Source organism: Anabrus simplex, chromosome 6 (assembly GCF_040414725.1).
Source record: "Anabrus simplex isolate iqAnaSimp1 chromosome 6, ASM4041472v1, whole genome shotgun sequence".
In the NCBI taxonomy this organism is placed as follows: domain Eukaryota; kingdom Metazoa; phylum Arthropoda; class Insecta; order Orthoptera; family Tettigoniidae; genus Anabrus; species Anabrus simplex.
Genome location: NC_090270.1, coordinates 262,003,967 through 262,028,710, shown reverse-complemented (window position 1 = coordinate 262,028,710; position 24,744 = coordinate 262,003,967).

Genomic DNA, 24,744 nt, shown 5'->3' with positions numbered 1-24,744 from the left:
TTTTCATCATTTTTGACTTCTCTGAAAGAGTTTTAGCACCTTTCTGTTCTGACACTACGCATCCAGGCCCATGAAATAAGAGACAGTCACGCTACCTAACGACAATAATAATAATAATAATAATAATAATAATAATAATAATAATAATAATAATAATAATAATAATAATAATAATAATAATAATAATGATAATAATAATAATAATAATAATAATAATAATTAGATTAGTATTACATTTATGAGGTCTAGAACGTTTTAAATTTTCTCATAATTCATGAGCCTTACCATACTTATTTGGATACTCTCATTTTTCTTTCAATATATCGGAACTCTTTATTTCCCTTGTAGATGGAGTCACAGGATTACCCCCCTTGCGTTTCGTAAAAGGCTACTAAGAGGGAAACGAACAAAGAATATGTGCTCACTTTCTCTTTTTCTAGGCCCAAAATATATCCACGATTCTATGCTTTTCCGTGTATATCCACGATTCTATGCTTTTCCGTGTAGCGGGAATAAACGAGTGATTTTAAAAAACATTGATCTCTTCAGTAACGCGGTTTTTAATAGTAATATGACTTATTTAGTTCCAATACAGTTTCGTGTTGATAATCACATCCTTATTGATCAGCCCAGTATGTTTCAGCTGATGTACAGCACAGGAATATCACGTTCAATGTTGTCCAAATATTTTTCATAATCAGTGAAGCAGGTAAGCACAGTTTGTTGTTAGTGGAGATATTTTTGAACTAAAACTTGTATAAACAGCGGGGTGTCTCTAGTTCCAAGACAGTTTCTACAACCCTAATGAGTTTCACAGATATTTTACTCTATTTTTCTTCATAAATGAGAGTGTAAAATTCTTAAAACCATTTTCAGAACGATTCATTAGATGCAAATAAATTAATTGTTCCATGCCAACAAATTCTCCCATGCCAAGGTAAAGATATATTTCAGGGTTGTTTCCTGTGTTTTTTATTTAGTTGAATAACTTGAAAATTATTATTATTATTATTATTATTATTATTATTATTATTATTATTATTATTATTATTATTATTATTATTATTATTATTATTGTTGTTGTTGTTGTACCGGGATGTATAACTCAATGTCGCGCATTTAAAACTAGCGCCTAAATGAACTCCTCTTTTGGTGAAACTGTGAAACTGTGAAACTGAAACTACACCAACTTGGAACTTTAATCAGAAGATGTCACCACTAAAATATTATGTAATTTTGTTATTATGCAGTTGCATAACCTGAGTGAATTTCTCCTTGTTTTGTTTGCCATTCATCAAGAAGTTTGGACATTTTTCCACAGATGACACTACAAAAAACTATGATCATGCATCCTGGTGCGAAGTGAAAGAACTTATGATTTAAAGAAGTTTTGTATTTCTAGGGTTTTGGTAACTAATTGATGCTCATTTATTTTTGGGTTGCCAATTCTTCCTTTTATTTCCGCCAGTTTTGAAATAGCCAATCCCTAATTTGTGTAATTAATTTCCAACCAATCCCGTATTTCTTCTTCACTTTGTGTTTAACCAATAAAATCAAGAGGGCGTGTCCTGATTCATCTTGAATGATCTCGAACCTTCCCTAGGGGTTTATAAACTGCGGCTTTTCACGTCTCTTGGCCTATTGATCGTCATCCTACTGAGTGTGTGTGTCAAAGCAGGAGGCGGGCGGTCTTTTCGTCGGCAGTTAGTACTGCTACAAGGTATGGTCACATAATTACATTTTGTTGTAGCTACCTCCGCAGATTACTCCAAGGGGAAGGTCCGAATCTCTAACCATGTAACCTACTTTTCTAGAAATGTAACTTTCTGCCGCCTAATGTAAAAACTTCATAAACTCTTTAACTGTAAATCGGGGATAGAGAGTGATGTACCCTCTCGAGCTCCCCTCCATCTTGGTTTGAGGTGACAACGTTTTGTACGGTAACTGTTTTTCTACCTTTCCGTAATGCATTAATTTATCCTTATACGAGTCACCTTAGTAGTTTGGGAATAGCCCCTGTTTCATCGGCCTAGTGCCCTTTAGGTTTTAAGTGTTCATATCTAGGAGTGCAAGTATTCGCCTCCATTCATTTTGTGTTCGGGCCATTTATTTAACCGGTTATCCTTATCCCACGAAGGCCCAGTATGTTGGGTACTTAATACCCCTGTAAAATAAGTTCCATTTGTAAATAGTGCCTTGAGAGGCCTGTAATTGTAAGTTGAGGTCGCCTCGAGTAGGCTTGGAAAACTGAGAGCCTGTTCGCTCTTTTTCAAGGTTTTGTTAGATTTATGAATGCCTCTTGAAAGCTAGATGCTGTAATTTTGGGAGCAAGTGCTCTTTGAATTAGGGTATTTCTGCCCTTGTATAAATTTGTGCTCATTTGTAAATTTGAGCTAGTAGCTCAGGAAATGTAAAGCTAGGGGCTTAAAGTCCAAAGTGTTAAGATTCTGAATCTTGGATTTTTCCCCACCTTGTGATTGCTACTTGTACCTGTAATGTTGTCATGAAAAAATTGTTATGTTTGAAGTTCTAAAAATATAACCTTCAGTTTAAGTTTTAAATTCAGTTCTTGACATTGTAGTTAGACCCATTCACTCCAGCACCTTCTTTCACCTCTGCGTTCCACGGGAAACCCCGGAAAATTATTATTATTATTATTATTATTATTGTTATTATTATTATTGTTATTGTTATTATTATTATTATTATTATTATTATTATTATTATTATTATAGCAGGGTTACACCTTCCTGAGATACTTAAATAGCGCGTCTTCTCTGTTGCAATTTATGTCAGTGAACACGAACTTTTAAAAACCTTCTAAAAACATTCTTCTCCGATGGTTAGATGGCTCTGCCATCTATTTTCTAGCGACATCTGGTGGACTAAACACAAATTAATTGCTGAAGATATTTTGGTTGTTGTAGTTGGTAGACCTTTTTTCTAATGATTGTTTTTCATGTACCGAAGTTGTCAATACTTCACTTGGTTCCTCCTCAAATGTAATATGCCTATCACATACCTGTAACTAAGTTCTCTAGCCAACCAAACCCGGCGATGGGTATGTAAATTTACCCTATCACTGATCTGTATTTTAATTTTATCTGGAACTTTCCCCTACGGAACTATTTAAGGAAAGCACTTTAGGACCGTCTTGTCTGATTTGCTCTGGATACCGACAGTGCGACTTGACGGGGAGCAGAACGCAGGGTGCGGCCGGCTTGAAGAAGATCCAGTGCTAAAATATAATGGCAGACTTTACCTAAACATGTGATTGTGCCGGTGTGTATTTTGAGGGGAAGGTTTCAGCAGTTTTCTTAAATTCGAATATGTAATCTTTTCTTTTTGAGCTGAAATGTTGGACCTCCTGCGCAGTCTTCCCTACTGGGTAAACATTTAATATAAAGGAGCATGAGTGGTGACCTTTGGATCTCTCCCATTCACCTTTTGAGCTGGGTGACCAAAGTTTTCAACCTCTAAATTATGGAAATCTTGTCTCGGCTTTTAAATTTCCCACGTTTAGTCACCCATTTTAGTATTGGATTAGCCACTGTATCATTGGGCATGAAGCCCACTTACGTTTTCGTCTCTTCCCGAAAGTTCGATAAGGAGTGCTGGTGTTCAGCCTCCTTGCCTTTTAATAATGGCCTGTTTTGAGTAACCTTTCCTGTTTATCCTTAGGGCCTTGTAGTATGGGTAAGTATGGCCCCTGTTTACTATTTATATTTCTGAGGGTAGACGTTTCTAGATTTTGGTTCCCTTTGGGAGCAGTGCTTAAACTATTTGTGGAACTTTGTAATAGATGAGCCCACCATGAAGCGGGGCCATCGTAGGGGTTACCGGGTGTAACTGAGACTGTAAACAGCAGCTGATTGGTTGATTAAGGCTAGCCTCTATTGTATTTTGGAGGCGAGACTTCAACAATATTGTACCCGTTTTGAGTAACTATGTTCTTTCATAACATTGCACAGTTATGCTCTTTCATCTGTAAGTTAACGAATGGAAGGTTCTCCCAATTAATTTTGTACCTGAATCAGGACTTGGAAGTCCAATGCATTCTTGGAGCTGATGAGCTCGTTGTTGATGTAAATATGCCCAAGTTATATTTCAATTATTCCTTGTTATGTCATTAAATTACTCTCCCTGAATTTTAAGAAAGGAAAGAAATAAAATCTCCCATTTTTGTTAAAGTAAATGATTCACTGTCAAGCCATTCAGTCCAGGCGCTTCGTATTCCTCTGTGAGCCACGGAACCGCAGTGACTATTATTATTATTATTATTATTATTATTATTATTATTATTATTATTATTATTATTATTATTATTATTCGTTTCGGCCGTCTATGGACCACGTTTGAAAATGTTTGCGATACTTTTAGCACTCTCTGCCAGTGTCTTTTCATTCCTTATCCCATTTCCTTCTTCTTTAGGGGATCTCCCTTTTCCCAGTAGTATTTTCCCAGTCTACTTTAACGGAAGGAACGTTTCGAAGAGTTGCCTAAATCGATTTGTATCGATGACGTAATATTCTGGAACATCCATCTTCGTTAAGTCCAACCTCACTCACTTCTTGAAACATTTCAGTAATTTTGCGTCTCTGTGATCTGGTATAATGGTTTTCCGTCCCAGTAAATGTGCCGGTATGGGCTGACGTATTTGAGCACCTTCTGATACCATCGGACTGAGCAGGGATCAAACCCGGGAACTTGAGCTCAGTAAATTAGCTCGCTTCCTTTGGAGCCACTTAAATAAACGAAGCAAAACATTATATGCGGATCGAGTGGACCGAAGCGCGCTGTAGACATATCATAGTCACGATCCACGAACCCAATGTTGGCTGGTACGTATATTGACACTCCAGAATGCGTCGCACAGTTACATGAGTTGACTTTACTACAAGTACTCAAGATTCTGCAAGGCCTGAAATGTGAAACTATTGTAGGAAGTTACAGAGACGGGAAATGAAGGTGAATATGCGTGGGATTGGTTAAACATGCAAATGAAGGTGAATATGCGTGGAATTGGTTAAACATGCACACATAAATACAGACAGATATTTCCATTATCCTACTCTGTTTAGTCTGCAAGCATGTGATTCATTTCTTGTGGAAAACGTGGTACCCAGTTCGATTTAAATAATCTGTTCTCTGTTTTTCTTCCTTCTGCAGCGATTACATTAGTATGCAAACATTGGGTTCGTGGGTCGTGTTGAGGGTAAATCAGCCCACACACCTTCAATTTACCGGAACGAAGAACTGTTCGAATAACTGAGCGAAAAACTGAACGAAAACCTGAACTGAAGTTGTGTAGGCTAGCTAAATTTTTCCATCAGTTTTGTGCCAGTTTTGGCGAATTTCCCAGTGAGTACGGTTGCTACGTGCTTTGTAGTGTATAAAGCAATTGAGAAAATGACGCGGTACAAGTAGTAGGTTGTTGTATGTTAACTGCTTCATGTTTAATTTTGTCCCAAAACAAAACGAAGGATAAACGGGAAAGATGATGTAAACAGTAGTACCTGGAGAGAAATGCTCATTGAACGTGCGATGCTTTCCTGTTCAAAGAATTTTCGGTATCGGAAATCATTATAGTACCACAGTGATGGAACGTAAACATCACCAGGGCAGTTCCAGACGGTCTGCAGACCGTCTTTCCTGAACGTAGAACGTAGGTTATTAATTTCTCTTTTTATTAATTTTTAGCAACACTTTCTCTAGTCTCGTAAGGTTCAATTCGTCGCAGTTTTTCAATGAGACTGTCATACTCGTCGGCCTTCTTCACTGTGTTGGAGTAAAACTGATTTCCAGTGTCCCAAAGCTCGGGCAACGAACGGTAAATGTAAGGGGTATTCTGCCCGAAGGCAGGTCCGAACCTCCGCAGAGGTGTGTCTGAGCCGGAGTTTACGTACAGTAGGGTGGCCAGTTCCTTTCCGCTTCTCCATTCCCTTACCCCCACCAACGGCACGTTGCATCCCATCCAAATCTTGACCACGCCCCATGTTGCTTAACTTCGGAGATCTCACGGGATCCGGTGTTTAAACACGACTACGGCTGTTAGCCAACGAACGGCAAGCCTCCATAAAAGACAGAGTTCCCTCTTTGTATGTAACCTGCGTTCTTTCCATGATCGGAAACAGACTATAACTGACAGATCTATGAGATTACCTGTGTAACCTGTGCAGTTTTATGAAAAGAGGACCCGTTTGGTCAGATCTAATACCTGCGTTATTTGTACAAACTGCGCAGCTTACTAAGTTTATCGCTCAGACATGAGGCCACACACGAAAATAATTCCAAAAAACTGAAGGTGTTTGGGCTGCTTAAGATATAGCACTGTTCGATGTCGACAAATTCTCTCAATCCAAGCTGAGTCGATCAAAAAGTAGAACGATGTTTTCTCCACCGTAGTTGACGGGCTCGATTCGGACTCAGTCCAATGGTGTTTGAAGAGGCTGAAATACGTAATTCATCCCCATTCCCGTAGATGTATCAGCACATAACGAAACTCGTGCTCTAGGGAAGCCGTAAAAGTAAGTGGCGGGTTTTTAAACCCAATAAAATCATTATTAATGATGATGACCGAGCGGTTTGGGACGCGAAGCTGTGAGCTTGCATTTGGGAGACATTGGGTTCAAACCGCACCGTCTTCAGCCCTGGAGATGATTTCCCGTGGTTTTCCGTGTTCACGCCAGGCAAATGCTGGGGCTGTGCCTTAATTAAGACCACAGACGCGCATCCTTTACTCTCCTAGCCCTTTCGTATCCCATCGTCTCCATAAGATCTATCTGTGTCGATGCGACGTAAAGCAACTTATAATCAAAATAATTAATGATGACGATTTTACTTTTAATGATCTTACATCTAGTCTAGATCATCGGCTCTATTATTCTTTCCCTTAAAATAATTTCATAATCAGACGGCATTATGTTAATTATTTCATGTCGACATTCTGCTTTAGCGGGCTGGGATGTTTCGTTGTAAGGAAAATAGGGGAACTAAGTTAAAACAGTTTTGATGTAGGCCTCGTATGTGACGGTGAAGTAATTATTAACGAAACAATAAAGACACTGTTACCAGTCACTTTGAAATTTTATTAAATAATTCACTTTACAACGCGTTTCGATGACTGTGCTCCATCGTCAGTTGGTGAAATGGTGACATTGTTATTCTAATCGCAACCGAATTTCAGCCTATTAGGTCGTGTTACGTACATTTCGTACGTCTTGAAGAGTTGTTAAGTACAGAACAAAAAATGCCAACCGGACACCAGTAGGACCCGAAGCCACAATCACCCAATTTCTCATCGGTTGCTCTACCAATTGAGCTATGGTGGCCTAGGCCATCTTTGTTCTGTTGGAAAGGGTTTGAGCTACAGGTCTGGCATTACTGCCATCATACTGAAGAGTGCGTTTAAGTCGCCCGTTGAGGGCCAAATCAATGAATTTTGAATTTTGACGACCGCATTGTAATCGAAACCGACTTTCAACCTATTAGGTCGTGTTACGTACGTTTCGTACGTGTTGAAGAGATGTTAAGTACAGAACAAAAATAGCCAGCCGGACAGCAGTGGGACCCGAACGCACAACACGTACGAAATGTACGTAACACGGCCTAATAGGTTGAAAGTCGGTTTCGATTACAATGCGGTCGTGAAAATACAATATTCATTGTTATTCTAATTGATGTGCAATTGTTTCCAAAATAAAAGATTACATTGTTAAGTTTAAGAATAGCAACTTTGTACATTATATTGCACTGTAAGTGCGTGTCGTTTAAGAGACATACAGTTGTTGTTGAAGCTTAAGATTGCTTTTAAATATTCAATTAGGTATATTACAATTGAGCATGTGTTGTGGATCGGTTAAGTGATATCTGTAAGTTCCTAGTTTTCTAAAATGTTCAATTTGATTCTTTGTGTATGTGTGTATGAAATGGTGGACGAGTTCATTCAGGTTAATTTAAGTCAGTTTCAGTTCAGTTTTTTATCGACATGGAGAACTGAGTACTGTGTGTGTACTGCCGTGGAGTACCGAGTACTGTGTATGTACTGCGGTTAAATTTAGCTGGAGTTGTGTTTCGGTCGAGCGTCTGACGGAAAGTTGTGTTCGTTCGTCTCCCTTCTGCAGCCTGTGAGTGCGGTGACAGTGTTGGTGACTAGCGTGTGTAATCGAACGATGAGTGTTGAGTGTACGACCGACGAACGAGTGCTAAGGCTCGTAAATGACAGACAGTGCACGGTGCGCATGACTGAAAGAGTGTTGTGTGTAACTGTGTATCGCTGAGACTGTGTCCGACTCGTTGGCTGAACGGTTCGGTTCTAAGGGTCCCGTGTTCGATTCCCGGCCGGGTCGAGGATTTTAACCTTAATTGGTTAATTCCAATGGCACGGGGGCTGGGTGTATGTATTGTCTTCATCATCATTTCATCCTCTTTACGACGCGCAGGTCGGCCACAGGAGTCAAATAGAAAGACCTGCATCTGGCGAGCCGAACCCGTCCTGGGATATCCCGGCACTAAAAGCCACACGACATTTCATTCTTGCTGAGACTGTGTAAGTGTGTAAATTGCAGCAGTTAAATGAAAGTTCTAACTAGACTGAAATGTTACCAGTTGGGTACTTATCACCTCCGTTATATTAAAATGTCATATGGCTGAAACATTGAACGAAAATACGTGAAAACTGGTTATTTTCTGGAGTTAAAACTCCCAAACATAATCATAATTTAGACGAAGAACGGAAAGGAAACGTTCATCAGCACTAGTGAAAGTAAATTAAACCGTGTTAAAATATTCAATCCAGAAGGTAATTAAAATATTATCATTTTCATGGTATTTTTTAATCGTGCCTGGTGATTAAATTAACTCCATGTAATTTTATTAGTGACTGAAATTTCAAGTTTAATTCTTTTGATGTTACCTAATGGATGTTTCAAATTATGAGAGAATAACGAAATGAAAAAAAAAATACTGCTTTGGCTGGTGATAAGGAAGAAGTTTTAATACAGTAATATTGGAGGAAATAAAATATTTTAGCCTTCATTAAAGGTAGAGTAAACTTTCTGATAGGAAAAAAGTTCTTCCAATATGTTTAATTATGGAACTCCTGAAGAGGAATGCGGTATTTAAAGAGGAATTAATTTATTGACTTGTAGGAATTGATTTATTATTAATATTATTGTTTTTATTATTATTATTATTTCACATGGAATATACGTCGATTGTTCCACAGAAATATTTTGAGTCCTAAGAAAGTGTCCGACGGATTTGTATTCCACATATGATCAGACAAAAAACTATATGCGAGAGTCGAAAAGATCACCACCCTTATGAAGAATCGAAGGTTAACATTTTATTGTAACCTGAAGAGAATGAGCCCGCACAGACTGGAACACAAATTGCCCACATTACAGGAAAAAATGAAATCTCATTCCGGCTGGCTGTAGGAGGTGAACAAAGATATGCGGGTAAATGATATAAGACCAGAGGACATAATGGTTAGAACCATAATTAGGAAGAAAGTTGCAGGGTTGAGAGATGATCCAGGGAAAGAATCTGCTAAATCGCGGAACATCTTGGCAGAAGAATGGCTAAAAGCGAGCTTGAGGTTGAAAAACCTTTGGTTATTATGGAAACAAAAATGTGTAAGCCTAAAGAAGAGAGGCAGGAAGTTTGTGTAACCGTAGTTCATAGCTGACTCTATCGATGTAAATAAATAAATAAATAAATAAATAAATAAATAAATAAATAAATAAAATAAATCATTTTACAATAATTGGCAATAGGTAGCAATGAAAACTGGCCTGCAGATATCATTTGAAAAGACACATTTCATGACCAACATTAAAGAATCCCCAAGATACATAGTAACAACAAACAATGATAAGATAGATAAAGTTGGTTAAATTCAAGTACCTTGGTGAGATTACAGAACCTAATGGGCTTGATAAAGAAGCAAACCGCGAGAGAGCCAGAAAAATGGAGCTTGCATTCCACCTTACAAAAAACACATACAACAAGAAAGCGATCTCTATTAGGACAAAACTACGCCACTATCAGGCAGTAATTCAACCAGAGTGCTTATATGCTTCAGAATGCCTGGGATTAACAACCAGGAAAGACATTGAAGAAATTGAGAAGAAGGAAAGAAAGATTCTAAGAAAAATCCTCGGTCCAAAGAAATGTACTGACACATATCGATTACGCAGTAACAAAGAAATATATAAAACATGCAGTAGGATTTCAGCTGTCATTCGAAAGCGAAGAGTTACATTTTTTGGACATATTTCAAGAATGCCTGATGACAGACTTACCAAGAAAATCTTTAACCACTTCAATAAGCCCAATAGGAAAGGCAGCTCTTATGAAAAATGGTTTGTTAACACGAAGAAGGATTTGCAAGAAATGAACATCACACATCAAGACATCCACAATAGAACCACCTTCAGAAACAAGTTACACATATTTAAGGGTTTCCTAGAGCCAGAAACAGCGACCAAGAAGAAACAACAATGGACGGCTGAAAGAAAAGAAGCAGCAAGCAGGAGGATGAAGGAGTACTGGCGCCAAAGAAAGTTTAAATCATGAGGAGTTATTTACGTGGTCCACAGCTGGCCAAATCGATAGAAGAAGAATTGGCTTTGCGTTGCACCGACACAGATAGGTTTTATGGCAATGGTGGGATAGGAAAGGACTCAGAGTGAGAAGGAATAGCCCGTGTGCCTTAATTAAGGTTCAATCCAAGTATTTGCCTGGTGCGAAAATGGGAAAACCACGGAAATCCATCTTCAGGGCTGCCGACAGTGGGTTCGAACCCACCATTTCCCGAATGCAAGCTCACATAATAATAATAATAATAATAATAATAATAATAATAATAATAATAATAATAATAATAATAATATAATATAATATAATAATAAAATTATTATGATTATTATTATTTTTATTATTATTATTATTATTATGTCTGGCTCCATGGCTAAATGGTTAACGTGCTGGCCTTTGGTCACAGGGGTCCCGGGTTCGAATTCCGGCAGGGTCGGGAATTTTAATCATTGGTTAATTTCGCTGGCACGGGGGCGGGGTGTATGTGTCGTCTTCATCATCATTTTATCCTCATCACGACGCGCAGGTCACCTACGGGTATCAAATCAAAAGACCTGCACCCGGTAAGCCGAACATGTCCTCGGACACTCCTGGCGCTAAAAGCCATACGCCATTTCATTATTATTATTATTATTATTATTATTATTATTATTATTATTATTATTATTATTGTTGTTGTTATTACTCAGGGTGGTGTTCTTAAGATAAAGTACAAGAGGACCACCTGTTTTCTTCTCCTTTTCCCCCTTCTTCTTCTTCTTCTTCTTCTTCTTCTTCTTCTTCTTCTTCTTCTCCTCCTCCTCCTTCTGTTTCTTGTATTACGTGCAACTTTTGCGTCTGTATGCCCTGAATGTCTCGATTACCTAACCATATGTGAAGTGATATATTCACTATTTCATTGACCTTCTGATGATTGGTAGTGAGATTAATTAATGGCGTGTGACCTCCTAAGAGGTCCGGTGTAGGTCTTTCGATTTGACGCCGTATAGATGGCCTGCGCGTCTGTGAGGATGGGCCCTACCTATGATGAATTCTAACGATGAAGGCGGCACACACACCCAGCTCTCGAGCCACTGGAATTAACCGATGAAGAATAAAATCCCCGACCCGACCGGGAATAGAACACGGGACTCTCTAGGCTAAAGGCCAGCATGCTAACCATTTAGCCATGGAGCCCGGTAGTGACATGTGTTTTGTGTATACGAAATGATGCGCATGAAGATGAATATAGATGCCAAGTCCCCGAGCCTGGGGAATTTATCAGACGTGGTTATCAAGCAAGCAAGTGTCATATAGAGTAGAGAACTCAAAACTAAAAAGGTCCACTTACCTAGTTGTTGTACTACCGAACTCGATAGCTGCAGTCGCTTAATTGCGGCCAGTATCCAGTATTCGGGAGATAGTGGGTTCGAACCCCAATGTCGGCAGCCCTGCAGATGGTTTTTCGTGGTTTCCCATTTTCACCCCAGGCAAATGCTGGGGCTCTACCTAATTAAGGCCACGGCCGTTTCCTTCCCACTCCTAGCCCCTTCCTGTCCCATCGTCGCCATAAGACCTGTCTGTGTCGGTGCGACGTAAACCAACTTGAAAAAAAAAGTTGTTGTACTGAGGTGACGAAATGCTGACGCTATAATGATGCTTAACTGGCAAGATGAGCTGGTTCTTTGGTCTGGTGGTAGCCTTCCTCTCTCTTAGATGGAGTACCTGGGGTTGAATTCCGGCCATGGCTGAGATTTTTGCCTGATATTTTTTACAATTAACTTTACGTCGCACCGTCACGGATAGGTCTTATGACGACGATGGGATAGGAAAGGGCTGGGTGTGGGAAGGAACTGGCCGTGGCCTTAATTAAGGTACATCTCCAGCGCCCTAACCGCACGGCTAACTCGCTCGGTTTTCTTGCCTGAACCTGACGACAAATAATTCGTGGTCAAATCAGCCTTCAATTGAGCACCTGTACGACGGTGGGATAGCGGATCTGGTCTAGAAAGTCAAACATATCGGCCGAGAGGATTCGTCCCAATGACCATATTCCTCACCTCGTTACCTCCTTGGCCTTAGGGCTCGGCAACGGTCACTTTTAGCCTATTAGGGCAGTAGTTCAACTGTAGAGGTGGGTAGGTAAAATAAGGATGCGTGAGACGGATTGACATTAATTTTCTCACTGACCTTTATCAGCAGCTTTCTCCACAGTATCCAGATGCGCTTGTATTTTGCATATTAATTCTCAGCACCACTCAGACCTCAGAAACTTCCACAGCCATAAATGAGATTGTGACTTCAGTGGAAGCTATACTTCCTGTATAAGTGATACAGTAATATTGTATCCATCTGTAGGTAGACACGTATTTATTTTCATCGTACTGGTATTAGTCGCACAATTTGGAATGCTACATTATTGTCCACTTTGAAAGGATGACATTGGCCAGTCGTACTGGGAGGAACATTAGAAGGGGATGTAAATATGGGGAGAATACGATCAAGGTGAAGACGATTTCACGAGAGTATCGTCTATGGCAATGGGTACCAAAACTCATACTACCGAGCCTCAGCACGGAAGGGATCGTGTCGTATGTCATATGATTTGACACCATCTAAGTTGTCTGCGTGCTAATTTCGACTTTCCGCTTTAATCTGCCAACGGCCGTAGCCGTGTTGAAACACCGGATCCCGTGAGATCTCCAAAGTTAAGAATCATTGGGCGTGGTCAGGAGTTGGATGGGTTGCCACGCGCTGTTGGTGGAGGGTAAGGGAATGGAGGAGCGGAATGGAACTGGCCACCCTACCGCACGTAAACTCCGGCTCAGGAACACCTCTGCGGAGGTTCGGACCTGCCTTCGGGCAGAATAACCCTTACCTTACCTACCTTTTAATCTAAGAGATAGCAGAGGAAGTGAAACTGTAAAAGAATGACTGAACGGGCGGTTACATTTCTAGAAAGTCCGGCTTCATGGTAAAAAGGTTAGTATTCTGGCCTTTGGTGCAGAGGGCTCTGGATTCGATTCCCGACCGAGTCGGTGATTTCAGCCGGAATTGGTTAATTGTATGGTTCGGGGGCTGAGTGCGTGTGCCACCTTCATCCTTAAAATCATCTTACGTAGGGTCCCGTCCTCGCAGACATGCAGGTCGCTTTTAGCCCGCCTACTAGGAAAAGACCTGCCCTAGGCCTCTCCGGACGTGTACGCCATTATTATTATTATTATTATTATTATTATTATTACTTATAGAAAATAGAACCCCGAAATGTTATCTGATCTTGTAATTATTTAGAAGGATCGAATCAGCAGGCCCTTCGCTTTTCATATGTTTTTTTATTATAAATTAATGCCCTAATTGTGACCCTCCATGGCGCAGGCCGTAGCGCGCCAGCCCCTAACCGCTGGGTTTCGTGGGTTCAAATCCCGGTCACTCTATGTGAGATTTGTGCTTGACAAAGCTTTTTTTTGCTAGCGGCTTTACGTCGCACCGACACAGATAGGTCTTATGGCGACGATGGGATAGGAAAGGCCTAGGAGTTGGAAGGAAGCGGCCGTGGCCTTAATTAAGGTACAGCCCCAGCATTTGCCTGGTGTGAAAATGGGAATCCACGGAAAACCATCTTCAGGGCTGCCGATAGTGGGATTCGAACCTACTATCTCCCGGATGCAAGCTCACAGCCGCACGCCTCTACGCGCACGGCCAACTCGCCCGGTTGACAAAGCTTAGGTGGGCAGGTTTTCCTCCGCGAACTCCACTTTTCCCAGATATCTTTCATTCCAGCAACACTCTCCAATAAAATTTCATTTCATCTGTGTCATTAATCATTGCTCCAGAGGAATGCGACAGGCTTCGGCAGCCGGCACAGTTTCTACCCTCGCCGCTTGTTGGGGACTTCATTCATTCTACTCCTCACCCGGTCGAATTAGTGAACTTTCATTTTCAATGCCCCAATTACGAGGACTCCATCACCGAGGAGATTTACTGAAGGTTAACTCGCCATCATGTGATCTGGTCTGTTGTTTCATCAGTGCGACCAGAGAGAAATCAACAATAGGAATAAATTCAGAGACACGAAGTGAATGAGATCTCAAGGCGCATCGATATGATCGGCGCAGTGGCCGACTTCATCATCGGCGATGCCATTGAAATGAATACGAGCAAACATTAGCCAGCAGAAATCTATAAGGAATCAGCCAAGCATACTCTACTCCGAGAAAAATACCATCTAACATCCATCCGGGATATAGGGTTACTGGGGGGTGGAGGAATAATTTCGCGAATTTCCGTGAACAATTTGTCCCGAGACGTAAAGACTAGTTGTTGTGAAGTGTTTGTTGGGAGAACTGATGAAAATTTTTATAAATGCAATACGAGAATATATGTTATACATATTTAATATTTGGTACATTGTGTAATAGTATTTCATTCGATTGTTCGGAACTTATTGCACCATATTTTGTCTTTTTAAATTGTACTTTCCATATAAACTCTTCCAATGAGAGAATCTCGAATGAGAGGGAAATGAAAGCTGTCAATCAGCCAACTTATCTATCTACCTACCTATCTTTAGATATGGATAGGGAATCTGCCACTTGGGCAACATTCTTAATTACAGATGATGATGATGATGATGATGATGATGATGATTGTTATTATTATTATTATTATTATTATTATTATTATTATTATTATTATTATTATTATTATTGCCCACCCTTTGGTGTAGACCCTAGTTAGTGTGAATAGCTGGCACCATCGGAGGCCCGGGATCGATTCCAGGCTCTGCCACGAAATTTTTTGATAAGTGGTACGATGGCTGGAACGGCGTGTATTTACTCAGCCTCGGGAGGTCAACTGAGTAGAGGGGGGTTCGATTCCCACTTCAGCCGTCCTGGACGTGGTTTTTCGTGGTTTCCCACTTCTCCTCCAGGCAAATGTCGGGATGGTACCTAACTTAAGCTCACGGCCGCTTACTTCCCTCTTCCTTGTCGATCCCTTCCAATCTTCCCAGCTCCGACAAGGCCCCTGTTCAGCATAGCAGGTTAGGCGTCCTGGGCGAGGTACTGGTCCTCCTTCCCTGTTGTAACCCCCGACCCAACGTCTCACGCTCAAGGGCACTGCCTTTAGGCTGTAGAGGTGGGATCTTTCGCTGGGTCCGAGGGATAAACCAACTCTGGAGGGTAAACAGATTAAGAAAAAGAGAAAGAAAGAAATTACCATTATTATTATTATTATTATTATTATTATTATTATTATTATTCATCGTTAGGGCCACTAAGGACCGCAAGATCTCAACTCTTTGTCTTCTTGCGGGCCCAGCAGGTTTACATTCTTTTGGAGTGCGCTTTCTTCCATGCATCAGAATGGACATGCTTCAGTCGAGATGGAACTTCTTCTTGGTGAACCTCTTATACGTGCCAGTAAATCTACCGACACGAGACTGACGTATTTGAGCACCTTCAAATACCACCGGACTGAGCCAGGTTCGAACCTGCCAAACTGCGGTCAGAAGGCCAAGTCTGACTAGCGACACGTCTGGCTAATTATACAGTATAGTTAGAGTATGCGGGGATAGTGCCAATTCGTATCATTCCGAACCAGTCGTCGCATGATATTTTACAAGCTGTATGATAACCTTTTAAGTTGAAGCCTGCCCGGTTCCGTAGTTAAATGGTTAGAGTGTTGGCTGGCCTTAGCTTGAAGGGGTCCCGGGTTCTATTACCGGTTGGGTCGCGGATTTTAACTTTCTTTAGTTAATTCCTTCCAGGATAGCTGAGGAGGGAATCGAACCTCCCCTCCTCCACTCAGTTGATCTACCGAGGCTGAGTGGACCCCGTTCCAGCCCTCGTACCACTTTTCAAATATCGTGGCAGAGCCGAGAATCGAACCCGGGCCTCCGGGGGGTGGTAGCTAATCACACTAACCTCTACACCACAGAGGCGGACTGGCAGCACACTTTGGGTTATATAGTTATCACCTTGCATTCGGGAGACAGTGTGTTCAAATCCCACTGTCGACAGCCCTGAAGATTGTTTTCCTGATGTCACCCTCATCAGTGGAGTTAATGAGATGAAATTAACGAGGTGATTTATTAAAATAAGAAGGGAGAGTGTGAAACCCGGTGCCGGCACATATACTACTCCTGTCAAATAGCACCATATGGTCTGCTCAAAGCTTAAAGTCCCTATTCGACGGACGAAACATTGTCAACCACGTCATATGCCCTCACTCCATATGAGTATTGCGGAGAGGTTTTGAAGTGAATCCAGGCTTCTTGCACGCAATTTAGTGATTAGACATTGCACACCACTACCTCTGCTACTTTACCGCCTAATATTCTGTTGGCGACATTTTTTTCAACGGTACTCGAACTGGCTAACAACGGTGTAAGGTCATATAGACTTGACGCCTTAACCATAATGGCCACCAGGTGGGCTCTGTAAAGCAAGAAAAGAAATGATAACACAGTTTACTATTATTAGAATTCCTCTTTCCATTGATGCTGAACGCGGTAAAGATTCAAATTATTTGGTAATTTTCTAAATTTCGTGCACCACGTTACATCCGTAATTGTTCTAACTCTACCGCAATGGTATCGTCAGGTTGGTCGTGATACTGTCTTTCCAATTAAACACACATTTACATTCAGAAGTCGAAATGGTGCAAATGACGGTAGCCAGAAGGGGGACGGTAGGTGTCACGGGACGGATGTGCAGTAGACTGCCGTGGTCGTGACGTCACTGGACCGTCCCTCCCATTACACTACGCATTGTTTTGCGCGCTAACTTCAGTCTATATAAGCCTACTCTTTGGTGTAGGTTATTTCAGTCAAGCAGTGAAGTTCGGCGTATTGTTGTTCAGTGTGTCAAACAAACAAGCTCAATATAAATATTACACTCTGACATAGTCTATCTGTAAAAGAAACACACTGTTAAACATAGAATGGCAAGTTTCGTTCTTAAAATAACATCTTCAGGTTCCATCACGTCACTCTCAGTATTTGTTAATATTGATGTTTATATTTATTTATAACCAAACACCTGTAAAACTGGATTTATTTACCTTGATTTATTTGTTGAAATTGAAATTACTGAAATCTGGATTTATTTATCGAAATGTTACATATTACAATTAGGTATGTAAAATGAACAATACTTTCTTTATATTATAAACACTACACTAAGAGATCTAAATTGGTGACATATTTTATGACATCAGCAGTTGTCATCAGGAAGTGGGTGAAGTTCCCATTATATGATGATGCTTTTTGTTTACAGGGGCCTAACATTTTAGGTCATCGGCCCCATACCCATTATAGGACCTACTCTTGCAGTCCTGTATAATGTGGTGGATGGTCTGCCTGTCAACTCCACATTCACATTTTAGATATTGTAATTTATCCTACTTATGGAGAGCATCTGCGCACCTGCCATGATTGGTCCGTACTCTATTTAAGGAAGACCAAATTCTGCGACGCTGTTCAAATGTGGAAGGTTTCCTCGTGAATCACGGTAGAGTTTGACAGCTTGGAGGAACTTACCTTGGTGCCTTTGTATACTGGAGTGCAGGCATGGCAGGGCTTCATTACAGCAAGTCCCTGATTTCAGTTTCATAGCTGTTTGGATAGAAATAAACATCATTCCAATTATTGAGTGTGACTTAATGGAATCTGATAATATTCTTTTAAGTACAAAACATGTCATTCTTTGTGTAATAGTGTTTTTTACAGGTATATTATTAGTATAATATTTATATCGAACTTGTCTGTTCGACAGACTGAACAGCTTTTAAGTTACATTTAACTGAGTCTGGACTGGAAAATATGGCTTCATTTCGAACAAGTTAACAAGATGACCACCACGCGAAAGGTTTGTTAACTTTAGTTGGAATCACGCGGATCATCCAGTGTGTACTAGGTGTGCTGAGTGCCTGTGAGAGTCATATGAAGGTACTACTTTTACAATATTCTCCCAGCGAGAACTGAATTCTGAAATTAAACACAGGACATCTCATCTTATTAACCCTATGTTCGAGCTGAACAAGTTTTAATGCCCTGCACTTGAATAGCCGGAAACTTTCCAGTTAATGAGGGAACATTACCCTGCCACTGTTTACAACAGCTCTTAGCTGTTCGCAAACAGTGATTCTGTTACCGACTCTGGCCAGCATACGTTCATTTATTAAACTTCGTGAGATCTCTGCTCACTTAAACTTTATTACATCCCTTTAATTAAGTTGAACTGAGGTCGCTTGTGGCTCAGAAATGGATACTGACAGGAATAATGTTGCGGTGTGTTGCACCACTGGCAATGAAATGCGAGTGTACGTTCTTTTTAACGTAGACTTACGTCCCTTGACAACGGCTTTATGGAAAGAAAAAAAATGTTAAAAAGCTTTCAGTGTTTGGTTGGAACGCGTATATCTTGGAGAGTATTTAACTGATGATAATGTTTAATGTCTCAATTGAGAGATAAAAGAGGTTGGAACCCGTATATCTTCGAGATTATTTAACTGATGATTATGTTTAATGTCTCAATTGAGAGATAAAAGAGGTTGGAACGCGTATATCTTCGAGATTATTTAACTGATGATTATGTTTAATGTCTCAATTGAGAGATAAAAGAGGTTGGAACGCGTATATCTTCGAGATTATTTAACTGATGATTATGTTTAATGTCTCAATTGAGAGATAAAAGAGGTTGGAACGCGTATATCTTCGAGATTATTTAACTGATGATTATGTTTGTCTCAGTTGAGAGATAAGAGGAGGCTACCTGTTGCAAACAAAACTCTATCTGAAAGGTAGTTTTCATGACATGAGATGTGTGACGTCACACGCATACTATGTTACAAGATGGCGCTGTGTTGACTCGCGCGCTCAGTTGCAGGTTAGCTGTAGTTGTGAATACATTGTGGTCAGTTGTATAGACTAATTTGAATGGGCGTTTTCGGTTTATGTTAGCCACTGTATATACCAGGTGGCTCACGAACGCCGTACTTTCTACATGTTACCGTGTTTTTGTGGTAGTTATGTATGAAAGAAGGTGCTGGGTGGTGAATAGGTCTCAAGCTACTAAAGTGAAATTAATTTAAAATTTAACAAGGTTATATTTTCTTTTCAAAATTAGGTAACAACAAATAGAACAGGTACTTAGTAGCCGAAACACGATTGAAAAATACATTTACATAGGTACCCCATTTGGGGCTTCAAAAGTCAGAAACATAATTCTTGAGCAATGAGCCCAACCTTACAATGAACACCATACAACAAAGGGGCCGAAAACCCCCAAACATGCCAGAAACATTTGCTTCCAATTACACCCAAAAGCCTCCTTGAGGCAGAAACACAATTTTCAAGAAAGGGCAACGTCCCCCTAAAATACAAGCCTATCATAGGCCACTCCGAACTCCACTTTTAAGCTGTCCTCCAAGGACATATACACAGGGGTAAAATACCCAACCTACTGAGGTCTGTTAAATGACAAGAAGGTTAATGCATGACCTCTAAAATACAATTTGAGAGGAGGCGAACTTGCACTCCCAATACACTTTGCTTAAGACCTACTTGGCACTAGGCCGTTAATACAAGGGCTAATCCCATACTAAAGAGGTGACTTAAGAAGAGAACAATTTGTTTTACGTTAACGAAGAATAGGTTGAGAAAACTAAGTTCACCTCACCACAATATGAGTGGGAGCTCGAGAGGGTTAGCACTCTCTATCCCAGTATGAAGCTTTAAAAGAGAATATATGAAAAGAGTGGTTACATTTTAGGAAAAGGTTACATGGTTGAACGCTTAGAACCCGCCCCGAAAGTTAAACTGCTGAGCTAGCAAAGAAAGAAGTTATAAATCGGCCATTACCTTGTTGTTGACCGCTGCCGAAGAAAGAGGCGCTTCCCGCCCCCTGCTATGTACTTAACACACTGAAAGATGGAACAGAAGTGGCCCGGAGACCCTAAAATCAGCAGTTTATATCCTCTCGCGGAAGGTTCTAGGCGTTAGGAGAATGAAAACACCCTCCCACAAACTTTTTATTGGGTAGGACCCCGCAACCGATACAAGTTGGGGGAAGATACACCAGATTGGTCAGAAATTAATAGAAGAATTTCGGGATTGGATACATTCATAACAAGGGGAAGAAAGGGGTAAATATTGCCAACTTAAACAATGACAGAAAGAAATTTAACAAAGAACAAACTCTTGAAATTAAATTTTCTCCAAAAAAATAGTTCTTTGACTCCGCACTAGGTTGCACTATTGTTGATCTTCAGTAGTGTCCTCTAGAAGAGAAAGTTCGCACTTCTTACTTCAAGCCAAACAAAAACACATCAAAAATGACACAGTTCAAAAACTCAAAATTTTCCACGTGGTGACATCTTCTGAGAAAGTAGAGAATTAATAGCGTAGATAAAGTTCAGACTTCCTCCAGAAGAGGAGTTTCAACTGGCGCACATTTTAAATTAGCGGAGTGGAGGTGTACCGCCCGGTACACTACATATAAATGTTCCGCATGCACAAGTGATGAGTGGGATGTCTACCAACTGATTTTCACAGGGGAACTACTGCCAGCAGGCAGGTTACGTCAGAATACGAAGAAATATGAATCGGAGTGTCGCTCGCAGCATGTTATTCAGCGACACCGGTCTAATGCACCCCTTGCATTAGTAAACCTCGTTTTTTACCGCATACTTCTAGGCTGGTGTATGGTATAGCTTAGGGGGTGGGGTGGGGTGAGGAGGTACTGTCGCTGCCCCCCCCCACTTTGTGGAGTAAAAATTAAATTTCTATTCCAATTTAGCCAGCTGGAACTGTGAATTATTTTTAAAAAGCTGTTTGTACAAACGTTCTTATCTTATCTGCTAATTCCTTCGTTTATTTTCTTTAATTATTAACATAATTATTGACAGAAATACGTACAAAATACTGTTCGTCGCGGGTAACCAATTTGTATAGCACTACGGCAAGTAGTGGAGACTTTGCATGTGCTGTGAGGAAGGGTAGTAGGGTACATTTTTTTTTTCCAAGGTCGTGGCTACTGAGTAATAATTCACCCGATTACCGCGCACATTCGTCAGTCTGGCAGTCTCTTTAATGTCTGTTAATTTATTAGTGTGTATTTACATACAAGATGATTTTTAATTGCAAAATCATGCCGTACTTCTATTTAACTCTACCAGGCGAAGTGACAGTGGGGTTAAAGGCGCGCAACTGTGAGCTTGCACTCGGGAGATAGTGGTTTCGAATCCCACTGTCGGCAGCCCTGAAGATGGTTTTCCGTGGTTTCCCATTTTCACACCAGGCAAGTGCTTGGGCTGTACCTTCAGGCCACGGCCGCTTCCTTCCCATTCCTAGGCCTTTCCTGTCCCATCGTCGCCAAAAGACCTGTCTGTGTCGGTGCAACATAAAGCAACTTTCAAAAAAGGAAAAAATGATTGATGACGAGTTTGATATTGATTTTGACGTGCTGATCATCATGATGGCCGATTTTAATATGTATGCGTGTGTATGTTCAGTCCACAGCCCTAAGGCTGGTTGGATCCTTAACAGCTCCACCATCAGCTGTCATAGATGGCCTAGGCGTCACTGAAGAGGCGTACTAGGGAAATGAGGAGTGAGGTAGTTCCCCGTTGCTTTCCTCACCGAGCAAGTAGTTGCGATGACATATCAGTCTCCCAATCCCACTGTAATGCATGCACCAACTTACACTATGAGCAACATTTTCGCACAATTCATAGGAGGGACTGGCTGCATAAAGGATGGCATTACTAGCATCGCTCATACCTCAGTCACTATCATACTGTCAAAGCCAAGGATAAGACAGAGACAGATCAATGAAAGTAACAAAATTTCTATAGCCTATACCAAAAGACGCTTTTTTTTTTGCTATTTTGTTTAACGTCGCACCGACGCAGATATATCTTATGGCGACGATGGGATGGGAAAGGTCTAGGAAGTGGACGGAAGCGGCCGTGGCCTTAATTAAGGTACAGCCCCGGCATTTGCCTAGTGTGAAAATGGGAAACCACGGAAAACCGTTTTCAGGGCTGCCGACAATGGGGCTCGAACCCACTATCTCCCGATTACTGGATACTGGCCGCATTTAAGCGACTGCAGCTATCGAGCTCGGTATACCAAAAGACGTAGTGCACTGTAAACACTAGGTCCTGCCAGCAAAGGCATGGTTTTAATATAAACTTCTAAATAAATGGAAGGGTGATTGATTTTGTTAAACATCACTTCAATTTGAATGTTGTCCCAGCAACGAACCGAGCACATTGGGCAATTCTTGTATTTATCTTGCTTCTACTCTTAGGATTACTCTCGAACTCTTAAATAATATCCTTTTTTTCTCATATCACAGACCCATACTACACCGAGTTATTACCCACATTCGAAGTATACCATGTTCTACTGAATGACATTAAAATACACACATAATATTTGTCTTTTATTTCTAATAAGGAAGTCTAATAATAATACGTCCGACTAACTACTTTTACGGTTTTCTTAGACGCCGAAGTGCCGGAATTTTGTCGCACAGGAGTTCTTTTACGTACCAGTAAATGTGCCGACACGAGGCTGACGTATTTGAGCACCTTCAAATACTACCGGACTGAGCCGGGATCGAACCTGCCAAGTTGGGGTCAGAAGGCCAGCTCTTACCGTCTGAGTCACTCAGCCCACCTTCAGTACGAAACCCTCAAAATCCTGCGGCCGTTATAATAGTGACAGTCTACCGCCAATGTGTTTTTACAACTTGCTTTACGTCACACCGACGCAGATCGGTCTTACGGCGACGATGGGGCAGGAAAGGTCCAGGAATGGGAAGGAAGCGATCGTAGCCTTAACAATGTACAGCCCCAGCACTTGCCTGGTAAATGAAATGGAAATGGCATATGGCTTTTAGTGCCGGGAGTGTCCGAGGACATGTTAGGCTCGCCAGCTGGAGGTCCGTAGATTTGACGCCCGTAGGCGATCTACGCGTCGTGATGAGGATGAAGACGACACATACACCCAGCCCTCATGCCAGCGAAATTAACCAATGATGGTTAAAATTCCCGACCCTGCCTGGAATCGAAATCGGGACCCCTCTTACTAAAGGCCAGCGCGCTAACCATTTAGTCATGGAGCCGGATATTTGCCTGGTGTGAAAATGGGAAACAACGGAAAACGATATTCAGGGGTACCAGCAAGGAGGTTCAAACCTGCTATCTCCAGAATGCGAGCTGATAGCAGCACGACCAACTCACTCGGTGAAGTACATTCTTCATTAGCCAGCCACGTTTGAGTATTTTCTATGGGTGACCTTTCGAATGTTTAACTATGATATCCAAAGATCAATAATAATGTTGCCGAGCTCGATAGCTGCAGTCGCTTAAGTGCGGTCAGTATCCAGTATTCGGGAGATAGTAGGTCCGAACCCCTCTGTCGGCAGCCCTGAACATGGTTTTCCGTGGTTTCCCATTTTCACGCCAGGCAAATGCTGGGGCTGTACCTTAATTAAGGCCACGGCCGCTTCTTTCCCACTCCTAGCCCTTCCTTGTCCCATCGTCGCCATAAGACCTATCTGTGTCGGTGAGACGTAAAGCAAATAGCAAGTAGTAGTAGTAATAATAATGTTATTGGTTTTAACGTCCCTCTAACTACTAGGCCAACGGCCGTAGCCGTGTTGAAACACCGGATCCCGTTAGGTCTCCGAAGTTAAGCAACATTAAGCGTGGTCAAGATTTGGATGAGTTGCCACGTGCTGTTGGTGGTGAGTAAGGAAATGGAGGAGAGGAAAGGAAATGGCCATCCTACCGTACGTAAACTCCGATTCAGGCACACGTCTGCGGAGGTTCGAACCTGCCTTCGGGCAGAATACACCCTTACCTTACCTAATTAGTTGTGACGGTATTCGGAGATGCTGAGGTGCCGAAATTTTGTCCCGCAGGAGTTCTTCTACGTGCTAGTAAATGTACCGATACGTAGCTGACGTATTTAAGCGCATTCATATACCACCGGACTGAGTCGGGATCGAACCTGCCAAGCTGGGGCCAGAAGTCCAGCGCCTCAACCGTCTGAGCCACTCAGCCTGGCATTGTAAAGATCAATAGGAAGGGGAAACCTGAAATTACTTTCATATAACCAAGCGAGGGGCTACGCGTTTTGGGTCACGTACC